The sequence below is a fragment of the Plutella xylostella genome, chromosome 7, assembly GCF_932276165.1.
Source record: "Plutella xylostella chromosome 7, ilPluXylo3.1, whole genome shotgun sequence".
Taxonomy (NCBI): domain Eukaryota; kingdom Metazoa; phylum Arthropoda; class Insecta; order Lepidoptera; family Plutellidae; genus Plutella; species Plutella xylostella.
The window spans coordinates 3,198,983-3,213,206 of NC_063987.1; the positions used below are offsets into that span (position 1 = coordinate 3,198,983).

Sequence of the window (14,224 nt, forward strand, 5' to 3'; positions counted from 1 at the left end):
GCGATAAAAATCAAACCATACCGCGATGTAGGAACCATGCGCCAGTGACATCTAGCGAGAAACGGAGGTAACTTTTGTGTACCAACAGAATAATAAAGGGCTATGAATATTCTAAAGGGACTTGAAAAGCCGCTTGTAAATTGAATTGGATACAGATTTTTTTATGAGCCGAAACCAATAGTAATTACTTCACCGGGCTACTTTTGCACAACTATAAATATCCCAATCAAAGTAACGGTTTTCTGTTTGTTACGGAAAATAAAATCGACGGGTGTCCGCTTGATATGATGAAGCAAACACGTAGTAAGATTTTAGAAAGTTAATTGAAACAATTTGGTAATTGATTTTTGTTCAAATTTACAGTTGAAGTGATGACCTAACCTAACGTATGAGATCAGCAAAATCATTCGCAAAAACCGTAGCTAAGTAATCTTTTCAAAAAGAATATAATAAAATCAACGAAATATGCGTATCAAAACAGGAAAGGAGTGAGACGAAAGTCAAAGGACTAGCGTGTCGAATGAATGATGGAAGTAGAATTTGCAAGGGTTAAGTAAGGTAGGGTGATGCAATAATATTCTATAACAGGTGCTCATGGTTAAAAGGCTAATGTAACAGTTAGTGACCAAGAAATCGACGATCACGATAAGTATAATGCAATCAGCGAACCTGCCGATGATATTGATAAACTATTGTTTGAGTTGACAGCTAAAGAGATTGATATAGCTGGAAATGAAACGTTTTGCAATATACCGATCCGATTCAATAATATGTAACTTATGCCTTAAGATATTTTAAATTGTTGAAAAAGTGCATCGCATCCAGTAAAAACACAATTTAATCAAACACAATTATTATGTTAATGTTATGATTTTAAAAGACTCGCGTAAATAGTGCGTTTCCAACACCCTTGAATTTAAAACCCGTTTCTGTAACATATATTTCACCCTTGACTGAATTACGAGGCATAAAATCGGAACAAGTTTATACGGTAAAGTAAAATATCAAGAGCTATGTCAACTTTTGCAAAGATCAGTTTCGATTCATACCTCAGAAATATTGAATGAACGGCTTGTTTATGGAAAGCGTCTAGGTATACCTTTGTGTATTTGTATTATTTTTAGTTAGTAGGTTGAATATGTTATAGATATGCTTCAGTAGTTATATAGTGCACAAATTAAAAGAGATTAAGTATACTCTTTTACTATAATTATATTACAGTTCTCCACCAATCGAAGGTTGGCTGGAAGTAATAGTTTTTTGGCCTTTGTGTGAGAATAATTTAATTCTATTTGTAAACTTGTGTTGTGTATTTTTTTGTGTACAATAGGAGCTTTAGTGCAAAATCCTGAATTGCGAGATTCTCATTTTAATTGGCCACAAAGTTTGACTGTAATGTCAAACCGCAGGTAATAAGGTAGGATTTGCGAAATTTACGATGACTCATTCAATGGGAAATTAAAAGTTGCAACTTTGGTGTAATCAACGATGTAATATGGTGAACCACAAAATAAGAATTTTTAACAACTAACGCTCAGTTAAATTCTTTATTGCACAAATATATATATCGCCAGAACAGCCGATTTGATGGTTTTTTTTACATTAACTTCTACATTCTAGGTAATGGGTTTTGGAAGGTAGGGTATAAAAAAAAATATTAGTATAAAGAGGGCGTGAAACGTGGCAGTTTTCGGAAAAAACGCTTTGAAACTGAAGTGTTTTTTTTTCAATTGGCAGCGCTATTTTAATTGACAATTCACCTTATTCTTTCATCGTTCTGATTATCTAGGTAATAGTTACACCTTACAAAGAAGTTAGAGATTTTCATACCAAATCCAGAAACGAAACTGCGCAAGTACCTAGATCTTTTCGCTAGACGAACGCGGCCGCAGTGATTGCACCGCAAATCACGGTAATAGCCGAGTCAGAATCATTCGGATCGTATGCAATTTGTGCAATGAAATTGCCAGTGCGACAGTCATCGCCTGTGATACAGCCGAGAAAATTTACAACGACGTTTATAAACTGTTAGATACTAGTTTTAAGATGACCGGCGAAACTTTGAAAGTATAAAATACGAAGCGGAACGGCTCAATAATAATGTAACCTAATAAGTCTGAACACACAGCAATAATGCTAGTGAGGATGCACTTGAAATTGAAACAAAGCCCAGATAAGAACAAAAGATTAATTCATGTATCGACGAAGGTTACAAGCAATGGCATGAATGAATGAATATTAATTGACTAACCAAAGCACGTGTGTTTGGGTGACGTCGCCACAGATGCAGCTGTGCTCTGCATGACGTTTACAAAATGGCTACGTGCCTCAATAACAGTTATTCTGTGACAAACAAGGACCTGCCTTGGGGACAGAGTGTGGTGATTATCTTAAAAGGTGCTAACTGTAATCATTCCTATTTTGAACTAATCTCAGATGTGACTTGCATCGGCTAGGAAAGATTGAAATTCTAATACAGTTAAGTTCTTTTTTGATTCATAATACGCACTGACGATAATATATTATGTACATATATCATACCTGCACTGTTTTGTAGGTATGTAAAGTCTTGCGTAATACCAAAAGAAATTCCTGAAAACATGGTACCAAGTTTTATCGATCTATCAACTGTATCGCATATAAATCTACCCACAACAACATCACAAGCAATCACAGCCTACATACATAGATTACTTGAAGTAGGTGCGTCAGTAAAAAAATCTCAATTGAGCCGCGAAGGAGCATTGAACTAAACATGAGTAGATCTGATAAGAGCTGTTACGACTATGATACACCTACGGTTCTTTCTGTTGAATGTCGTCTTTGATGAATCAAATTTCTTGCAAGAATTTAGATGTAGATGGTATGATAATTAATCATTTTGTAAATAAGAACACTTCTGATTCCAATTAACATAATCCAACTGACTTATTTTTTATTGAATATGCAGACTCTAATTAGAAATACATCAGTAGGTACAGCAAATACCTGATAGAACATATAATTATTATAAGTTAGAAATGTAAATATAATTATTGAACTTTACTTCCCTCCGCTCCTGCTCACACACTATTTAATAGATGAACTTACCTGAAACAAAAAAAAAACGCTCTATTAAATTATTGCGAACACAAAACACGTGCAAGTATGAAATGTTAAATATAATTGCCTACACAAGTGCTCTTAATAACAGTTCAAAGAACCCATTGAAATCTCCCCCCGGAGTAGCACAAAGAAATAAAAAAAATACTTAAAGTTCCAGCACTGGTTTGGTACAATAACATTGGTAATAGCTGTTAAGAGGGAATGACCGCTGGCAACAATGTAGATGTTGTGACTACCGCACCAGTCAAGTACAGACCAACTCTAACTAAACACTAAACGCATACACATGGAAAGTGCTTACAAAGCTCACAATACTATGTTCTGTTTGGACGCGGGAATGTGAAATGAAATTGTTGACTTACGCTTGTAACTTTGTATTTTCAATAAACAAAAGCTTTTTCTTATTCCAGTGCTTTAAATGTTTTTTTTTTACTTAGCGACTTTATAAGCACTGAATTTATAATAACAACAGGTTAACATAACCGTTGTAATAATAGTATAATCATCATAGACTGATATCGTTGGACTTTGAAATTAAACAATTTAGTATAATATGTATTAATTCAAGCTGTACATAATCTACAAACAAGCTTCGCGATCTAATCCTTACATTACACAACAGTCAATAGACTATACCCTTAATTATGACATAATTATATCGACGACCGAAGGTAGAGAGATAGATGGGAAAATGACAGTGATCTCCGAGACGCTGTATGCAAAACATGATGATCAAGATTTTCAAGATACAACCGCAGATTATACAATATGCAATCATGGCGAGTGCGGTCAGGGAAACGTTGCAGAATTAGCCAGGCACAGCTATATGTGTTTATTAGATAATCCTATATGAACAGGCAAAATATACGCTTTACTGTAGTATGCGGTTCTGAATACGGGTGTATGATAATGATAATACCTTCCGTGTCTTCGTTATTCGGTCTTTAATAGCGGCCACTGGAAAACGCTATAAATTGCCATTTTTTTATTTCCATTAAGTAAAATTAAATATATTTTTAACCAAATAAAACAGATAAAGACATAACAGAATATACCTACATATAAGTAAGATTTATTGCGAATACCAGTCATAACAACAAGGAGTGTATATCTCGCCAAAGAAAGGATTGCGTATGAAATTGCATCAAATTACCTCACGGCGAAAGCAAAAATTTCTCAGGAATGCAGAACTTGAAAACTCTCATAATATGCCGTGAAACAAAAAAGAACAAATTGAGATAAACGATTTACAAATTATATCCAAATGCAGACAATGGACAACATTTCATTTTCTTTACCCTATATTTTTATTAGCTATTCGGAAAGGTTATAAAAAATTAAAGGACCCGTATTTTTTTATTTTGTATATACATTAATTTTTGTATGTTATTTTTAACTTTAAAGTTAATTATTTTAAAACCGGAAGTGACATCACATATTAGGCTCAATTTTTATTTTTGTCTATTGCCTTAGTCTCGAAAAAAACATAAATGGCACTGACAAGTGACATTTAAACTTTGTTTACATGCCAACCAACAAATGGGTCATTTTCAAATGACATTGATATTGCTGATGATACAAAGTAGGTACTTATCATGTAAAAAAATAAGCAGAAGCATTTTTTCAGCTGTGTAGGCGGTGGCATGCTCTGGGACATATTAAATAGAGGTCATCTCTTAATAAGTACTAACCATTTTATATGATAAATTAAAAAATAGTCAGAAAGTGTCAGAACATTGATTTTATGAAAATGACCCAAATAAACAACAACGACTCGATAAAACGTCAACGTCAATCAAAAATGAAAGTGACAGTTACTTTGTTTTTAAATCTATAGGCTTTGATCATCAAAATGCATCGCACCTGATGCATGACGTCATCAGCACTTTTTTACTATTTTATGATTTTCTCGAAAATGATACATCCAAAAAATACAAAAACATTTTTTTTGTGGCCCGGAGAGCTAAATCTCGAAATGGTTTTCGATTTATAGCAGCTTTAGTTTTTTGAAATGTTGTCCATTGTGGGCCCAAAATGATACCACTTGACAAATTAGGTATCGCTTTCTTTTTCAATTTTATTATCACTGGGGGTCCACATAAGGTCACGACTACTACAGCAGAATTTATAATGAAATACATATGCTATGCACAAATACCTTTTCAGAACACGTGGGTGAATTATACTACGGGCGAGTCATATCTCGAGATCGTAAATGAATGGGTAAATAGAGTGGGTTGTGTTGTGTTGATTGAATGTAATTTTATTATTAGAGAGGTGAACGAACGTAGCTTCGTTTGTATTTGTGAAATACAAGATGCTAATGCGGCACGGATTCCCCGCTGGTGTTTCATTCATTGAGGAATTCCGTCATTTGTGAGGCAATCGCTGTAATTGGGGATTCTGATTCAAAACTGATTTGAATTTACTATGCACCGGAATTAAGGCAGGTAAGGTTTGCAAATTTTGTTAGATGTGTCTCTATATATTGCACATTTCAGAGGCACTAAGTTAGCTTAAAAATTCCATGAAAACAATTACAGTTATTCTATTTACTGAAAGCTATTTTTTATTTTGTCTTGAACACTAAAACTTCTTTAGCACCACATCAAAATCCTAATTATCATATTTATATGTTTTTCACGGTCAATAAGAACTGCATGAAAGTGAAGTGTCGGTCCGTTAATAACTGTACATACGTTGTGGTTGCGAGCTCTGTTCTAGCTCATGTTGCAAATTACGGTGGCTGGATTATGTTGTGTTACACCAGATATCATATCTATTAGACATGATGCATCGTTGAATCCCTGTGTTAACAACCTCTTAATCAACATGTTCAAGGGAAGCCAGCGAATCAATTGCAAATTTTAGCTTTCCAGACTAAATTTAAGCGTTTTTAAGATGGTGGTGGAGCAATGTTTGTATCTATAGTTAACTAACTGATGACAAATACTAACTAATGAAGAAGAAATTGACAAATAACCAATTTAAAACAATCTAGAATAACTACTTGGTAACAAAACGCAGTACACACAAATCTTTCCTGACTTACAGTTACTTTCTGTCTGCGTACATCAGTAGCGCGGGCAGCAGTGGCACATAACTAACTGAGACGTCACATCTAGATCGCAGCCAGTCATTACAGCGCCAGCCCCATACCTCATATCCGAATGCTAAGAGGAAAGAGCCAGCGGCCATCAGATTAGCCACGAGGAAACGCGCCAGTGCAGTAATCACCGCAAATGTGCAGCCTTTGTGGAGAAACTCGGTGCGAGCTCGCATGAATAATGGAAACATGAAAGTCATTACGAATCTGCTAATACATCTTGGTGTGTTGCAGACAATTTCAAGTGAGTAGCAGTAGCTGTAACAATAGCTTTATTTTTGAAAAGTTACTTATTTTCATCTTGTGGTTTGGTTAAGCTAAAAACTCCCTTCTCCTGGTTAATGATTAATCTTCAGATCCCATCGTTCGTCTCCATATCTCACCATTAGAGCCGGCGCGCAACATCGTCGTGATCTGTAATCCCGGCTGCAATAATTCCAGCGATCAGTCGAGAGGAGATTTAGACCGTCGGTAACACGGGTAGGCGGCGCAGATCCTAAATCATGACGCCACTTACGTCGGGCAAGACAAATTGAGCCATTGCACGGGTTTCAATGTTGGGACTACAGAAACAGTGGAAGACTGTGCAAAATGTAATGTAATAATGGATGGAAAAAACTAATGGGCCATAGATAATTATAATATTTTTTCCATAGATAATTATAATATTTTTTTAAATCAGTTTAGTATTTTAAATATTTTTTTTTACAAAATAAGCTATCTAGTATAACATTTCAGGTATTTCGTCTCAATGCCCATTGCCCAATTAGTTTTTTCTACCCTGTATATTTTCAAGCTATATTTTCTGCATACCTTTTGCAGATTGGCGTATCCAATATACCTAACGAGTAGAAACACATATACACATATCTTTATTCCTATTGCGGAATCATCGACGACATTAGCTCGCTGACTTTATAAGCTACTGGTGACTAAATCGCTGCCATGTCTGGTGTTGTAAGGCAGAAACTGAAGTTCAACCAGGACATACAAAGGCAATTGACTTAATGAACCATGATGATGGGAATGGGACCTTTTAAGAACTTGAACAAAGGTTTTGTTAAACGAGCAGTTCTTACGGAAATTGCTTACTGCTCATATCGGGTTCCTAACAATGATGTTGTATATGAGATCGATAAGACCTCATTCTAAGGCTAGATATTCGTGTATCGATTTGTACGCCGATAACCGACAAAAACTGGCAATGTTTCCACAACGGAAATTGAGCCTGGTTTGTAAACTGGGTAGTAAATAAAGTCATAACAACGGTATTAGAAACAGTATATCTATCTAGCCACTACTGCTGTGTCTTCTATCAAATTTCGTGCAGGAAGTGGAAAAGAAACGACCTTGCCTCGTCAGTGTTGAACGAACTCCAATCGTTCTTATGAAATAATTTTGTTCACATGAGATCATCGACGAGGTTGCTGGCCAGTTAGACAAAAAAACATATACTCATATGAGCGCTGACGGCACACAGAACAACAAAAAATACGAGTTACAGGTACGAAGATCTCACATAAGAGTATAATCAATTTGCAGTAAAAATAATGGACAATGATTAAGCAGATTGTTTTTTGTAATTAATGAAAACAAAAAATATGCTACACTTGATACTATATCACAATGAGATCAGTGAGTAGTGAGTCACCACGTCCAAGTTGTATAACTAGTTTGGTCTAAATTAAGCTTCTTCTCTTAATCAATTCATGTCATTGACCCAGATCAAGGAAGTTGATTTGCAATTATTAATGCTGATAATTAGTGTTGCCAATAAACTAATAAACCTGCACCAAAACATTCGCACAACGAAGTAGACATAGCCGTTCAGCCGAGACGAAGAGATAACTGTTATTGACCGCACCTAGCAATTCACTACCATTTAAGATTTTAGGCTACAGCGAACTCGCAATTTCTATAAAATTATCTACCGTTTGTGGCCAAGCGCTTAGATTGCCAAAACTCCTTGCAGCCGGTTCGCAGGTAGCCAATTTAGATAATATCCGCTGTTCTGTTAACACGCATAATTTGAGAAGGAGAAGCTATAAAGCGAATCGGAACAAATCTCCGTATGTGCAGACGAATTAGCCTACTTGTGTGAGAATGGGACGGACTGGGGTCAGGCGCATGCTCTCGATCGTAAGATCTCCGCCGCATCCGGATGATAAGAAATAATAAGAATACGTAGTGCAGTTTCTAGGAATTGTCTTTATTTATAATCCTTTGACCTGAATGGCGGGATGTAAATCAACGCACCGCCCAAAACGCGGGATCAAGTAACTAAAATTTTACACTTCAGATTATTCTTATTTAGGTAATTATTTATTTACACTGACATTTGTTGTAGGCCTCGGATAAATACAATACAAGATAATGATATTTATTACTAATGTACCTTTAAGTATAGTTGAAAAGAGAGTGCATTATTTTATCTTGATACGGTCTGTGACAATCATTTGTCAAGACAACGAATGAGTCACAAAACTAAGGCCATGGGATAAGTAATTAAAACAAAGAGCCGAGCCTATGTTTTAATGATTAGTGAGGTCATATTCTATTGGGAATGAAGGACATGAGGGTTAATAAAACATACACTAAAATACTTTACAACTTATTTAACCATATGGGTATGATAAAACCGTGAGATCCGTGTCTGTACAAAGAAAGTTGCCACTTAAATGTTAGTCAGGAAACTATATGGATAGATTTAATACTATGTCGATAGTTATGTGGTTTTCAAAATACACATGATTTATGGTCATAAAAAAATTACAACGACAAAAAAGTAAGAAAACACATTTCGATTCCGTATACTCACGAGGAAACCTTTTCTGGCAAAGGTAAGCTCACGAGCTCGGCCAATCACTGGTTATTTGTGTGCCCAACTGTCAGTAGGACTCAAATATAAATACGTCCAGAGCCATAAAAGGATAATTGAGCTAGTTTATTGCTACGAATGACGGCTAATAGCTGAACAAAAAACGCGGCAAACTAAATTGGACGCTCATAAATAAATGAACGTCGAAGCAACAATCAGATCATCAACGTATATAGATAGATATACATTCTGAATATTACCAACGATAAAAGCCGCTTAATCATCCATCACTTTAAACACCAGACACTGCACGCGTACTTGACGTTAGTATATGGGCTCTGTTCGAGAAATTTCTTTACATATAGCCCTTCAAATCTTACTGATGCCGGCACTTTCACGTCAACTGTGCTTTGAGCACCTCGCACTTTACCGCTAGATGTAAAGTCATTAGTCAAACTGCAAGTGGATCATGCCATTGATACTGTATCACGCATCACCATAAACGTAATTGACTCTATAGAACCTATCAATGGGTGATTAGTTCTACGTTATTACAGGCGAATAGACTAAGGTATTAAAAGTGAAATAGACAATCGGAGAAATGATATGCCGATGTTGAAGGTCAAATATGCAGGAGAAAGAAAGTGCTGCCGGAGGGCCGCTCAATTTCAACAGTAATTATAATGCCCTCACAATATGTCGACCTGAATTTACAACTATTAGTCTGGCGCCAAGTCTTCAAACGCTTTCGTTATAACTGGCGATATTTTTTGTTGTTACTGGCATGTAATTTAGTTTATGCGTGCAATGAAGGATGTAAATTGTAGGTACATACAATTTATTTGAATTAAATTTTTACTTAGTAGTATACATTTTTCTCAAAGAGTTGTCAACTAGAGTTAGAAATATATATGTATATATTTCTTCACCATAAAAATTGTCTGGAAGAAATCGCATTTTGCAAAATTCCGCCTTTGTGTACATACTAATGCCAATGATCAGTACCTACCTATAATTTTGTATTTTGTAACTGTAAAAGTATACAATATAAAGTGTATAGTGTAAAAAATAAAAAAAATGGCGTCGAAAGACTTTCGTTTTCTCCATCAAGTGGTTCATTATTGCGATGGGCGGCGCAACCCTTCAGTGCGGGGGGCAGGTCCTCACGCAACCTGATAATTCTTACAAAACGAAAGTAATGCCTCCAAGTTGCCCATAAGACGTGAGAAAGTTGAATTGTGAGAAACTGATGTAAAATTTAACAATACCTTCAGGGCTATTAACGATACGAAATGGGCTGTTCCTATCAACCGGCACGGTCATTTAGTTGAACGACTGCGTGTATATCAGCGTACACCCATAAATCCAGTCAATGAAATGGAGGAACCGTACAAAGGTTCCATTTCCTATCGACCAGTAAATGTAGGACCGTCACTAAAAACTGAAGCAAATTAAACGGGGACAGTAAACAAATATCGAGACACAGGAAGTATTAAACAAAGACACGGTAAATGTCGAAACGGGACAGAAACACCACCAATTTACCGCTGCGAGGGACAGTGGTTCAACAATCGATTACTATTGCCGCATCGATAAATTCTCACCAGGGTATAAGAATTAAGACTAACAGTTCACGCTCGATTCGATTTATGAATCACGTTGTCCGGAAACAATTATCTGTTGGCCCATGAGGTGGTCTGTGCTGTGACAGGGAATTATCTCGCGCATTGCGAAATTGTGGGCGATGCCTAATAGATGCGTGACTGGATACACTTTCCTTCCTGGAGTGGCTACAGCTGCCTCAATGTTAGGATCTTCTTCATTTGCATACACCGACCTATGATTGTTACTCTCCAGTATAAACAATAAGGTTATCTTCTTCAATGGTGCATGGAAAATTAAATTACTGTGTGACTGTAGGTGATCCGGTTATTTGTACACGAAAAATAAGTATATTTGAGTGGACCCATAAAAACGTCATCCGAGTAATGAATCATTCAATTATGTCCTTCTCTGCAGTTGAGAGAGGGCTGCACGCATGACGGTCATATATTGTTAGTTCATCTACAATATCAGTTTGATTGTTTAAAATGCTGCATTAACTACCCTAATGTTCTAATATAATAGGTATAATAATATTAAACTTATATTCCTCAGTTCGTTCTACATTACGCTGGTAATTTTAATGGGAGTTTATTAGGTACAATCTAATAAAACGTTCAAACAACCGCAATCTGTATCGTAACAATTATCACGTTTACACTACTACATTTGTTGCGTAAATTACCATAATTCTCACTTTGCAACGGTGAACCTACAGAACATTACGTCATCTAATTTCTCACAACACTTCATTGATGCTATCGAGAGATTAGCCATACATGCCTTTACAAGATTAGATGATATGCTCGCGAAATTCAATCTTGTAATTTGCATTAGCTTCGCTTAGATCGGAGCTGTCAACTTGATATCTCCATAAAGCAGTCCGCTTTCACTCGATGGCGATAACGTCCTAAAAGTAGATTCACTTAGAATACCTATAGTGACATTTCCGAATCGGCTACATCATTGGCCACACCCCGTGCGTTCTGTAATACTATCTCAACAGTTAAAGTTCCCGTTGCATCAGGACTATCACTTTTGATAGTATTTACCTCGTTGACTTCCTCTTCCTCGAGTTTCCGTTTGTTCTTCACGATTGCTTCATAAGCACTAGACTCGTGCTCAGCAGCTCCTCGTAATAAGCACATCCATTGGACGTCGCTGTCGGCAATGATCGGTCACGATCGGGCACCTTCGTTACCGTGTAGAGGGCATGTAGTGTTTGTTTAGAGAAATAAGTGGGAACCGCCGGAACTAGCACGGGGTTCGCGGGTTATAATGGGTCGGTTGCGTCATGTATGCAGCTCATGTAAGGGGCTTGTGGGTGAAGCTGTTGTAACATCTGATAAGTGTTAGCTTCAGAAAAGCAATTAAGCGACGAATCAGATCCTAAGATTACGATGACTTTATCAGATTTAATCATTAAAAGCATTGAAAGATTCATTCAATAAAGCTATCTAACAAAGTAATTTCTACGGTTTTGGGAACTATAAATAAATGTTCAAATGGTTTTTGCTATCATGTTTCCTTATACTGACTAATCTAAAGACGAGACGTTTAAGATTAAACAGAATGCATTAGCTTTTACGTATGTACCTTTAACATTTCTTTTTCATGATATAAATCTAATACTAGACTAGATGTATTTATCAATACAATAACAGCTGGAATAACATAATAATATGGTCGTTGAAATGTTCTCTTAAATAAAAAAAAAACAAGAAAGCTGTCTAAGAGAAATAAAACATACCATAACACTAATAAACTTGCAAGAAAATAACCTTGACTTGTCTCATTACGGCGCGGATTAGTCAATGCGAGTAGCACTGATATGGAGCTGACTTCATTAAAAATGTAAATTCACCTTTAAGTACACCTTCATTAGCAAATGCTGAATAAGTTACTCTCGCGTAGGCACAGAATAAAACGGCGAGAAAGTAAAGAATTATTCTTGTACTGCGCCAAATTCTGCAAAAAGGATTTAAATTTTACATTTTGCTTCAAATAACATTTAAGGTTTTTCGTTAAATGAAGAATGAAGTGTATTATGTGTAAAAGAAGTGTATTATGTGTAAAATCACCATAAATAATATGTATTTGTTCTGTATTTCAGAGCTCTACAGGACAGATAGTTATAAACTCAAAATTTCACCCATTCCCTTCTGCATTAGGAACAAAGTGTTTACTAAATAGGCGACGTCTAAATATACTATTATCATAAGTAACATTTCTCCTAACAATAGAACATTTACTTCGCAGTATACGATCACCTCTTGTTTTGCACATAACATTTACTTCTAATGCACTGTGGCTAATCCGGTCTAAGAGCTAACTGGACGTATAGCCTACATAGTCTTATCGTTTAAGGTATTTTCTGTTTAGTATGGCTACTATAATATTATTCAAATGGTTGGATTGTATAATAAAAGGTCAGCTGGTTAATTGGCCATATCTGCCTTTCAACTGAAAAGTATTGGGATAGCCAAGTCCTGAACCAGGCCAATGTAGCCTATAGGTCGACGATCTTGGACAAATAGGATAATTTTCTAGAGTCTCGATTGCAACTGCTATTAGAGCAAACTATGTTCGTAAGAAATCACACAAATGTAAGTTATAATCCTAAGGAATACAGCTTAATGTTACAGAATAGGGTCAATGAATGCTGTAGTAGTAGTTTTGCAAGTTTATACGAAACACTCGAAAGAAAAACGAGATAATTAAACGCTTGAAGAGTTCAAGAACCACAACATCAATCCTCAAGCGTTACGTCAAAAATACAGAATAAAACAACACATATTTCACGAACTCACGGCAGAAAACGTAATAACACTTCATACTTTAATTTCGTTGCTCCAGCCTGTAACTGGTACATACAGGGGGTAACAGTCGAAATCTACAGTTTCAGATCAAATTTAACTCTTACGACATAAGAATTAAGAGCGATAAAATGTGTGGACATCTTTACAGTAATCGTTGACCATCGTCGTGCAGTCATGAAATTGCACTTATGCTGCATTAAATAATCGTGAAGACTTTTTTCAACATAATTCGTTATGCTGCAGTGCCAAATGACTTCCATTCACAAATATTTATTACAGTAAAAACCTGCCAATCTTCATTTTGTTAAGCAATTTTTATTTAGAAATTCACACCTACCAATGTAGATGTTTTGGTAAAATTGCAGTAATTATGATAAACGATAAGTATCAAAATAAAAACACAAGTGTTCATATGAAGAATGAAATGAATTGACGAGGCTGGACTCAGAATCAGTCCCAGAGTAAAAGTGCAACATAATCTTTCTACAACATTAGGGAGCCCGGGCCACCCTCGTGGCGTGTTGATACAATCCACGGTAATACCCACCCGCATACGGGTAACAGGATACTGAGAAACGTATTTATAGCAGGGTATTTTATTTGGGAACTGTTTATTGGTCACGATGAGATTTACAATTAGATCCGTCATCTACTCGTATTACTGTTATCTATTATTTACGGATTTGATAATGTTCATACATAGTAAGCACAAACAGAATTTTACTTGAGAGTACATACTGCCTATTGTAGTCTTGCATTAATGTCATCTTTGTA

The 14,224-nt window shown here is 35.9% G+C and overlaps 1 protein-coding gene and 1 long non-coding RNA gene across 5 annotated transcripts in view; both read right to left on the reverse strand.

The window, feature by feature from the left end:
• The window catches only part of LOC105382631, a 265,130-nt gene that overhangs the window by 46,512 nt on the left and 204,394 nt on the right, over positions 1-14,224 (reverse strand). The window lies entirely within an intron of this gene.
• The window catches only part of LOC119690783, a 52,925-nt gene continuing 40,312 nt past the window's right edge, over positions 1,612-14,224 (reverse strand). The window contains exon 3 of the long non-coding RNA XR_005253711.2: positions 1,612-3,090. This is a non-coding gene — a long non-coding RNA (uncharacterized LOC119690783). The remainder of the gene's footprint in view (positions 3,091-14,224) is intronic.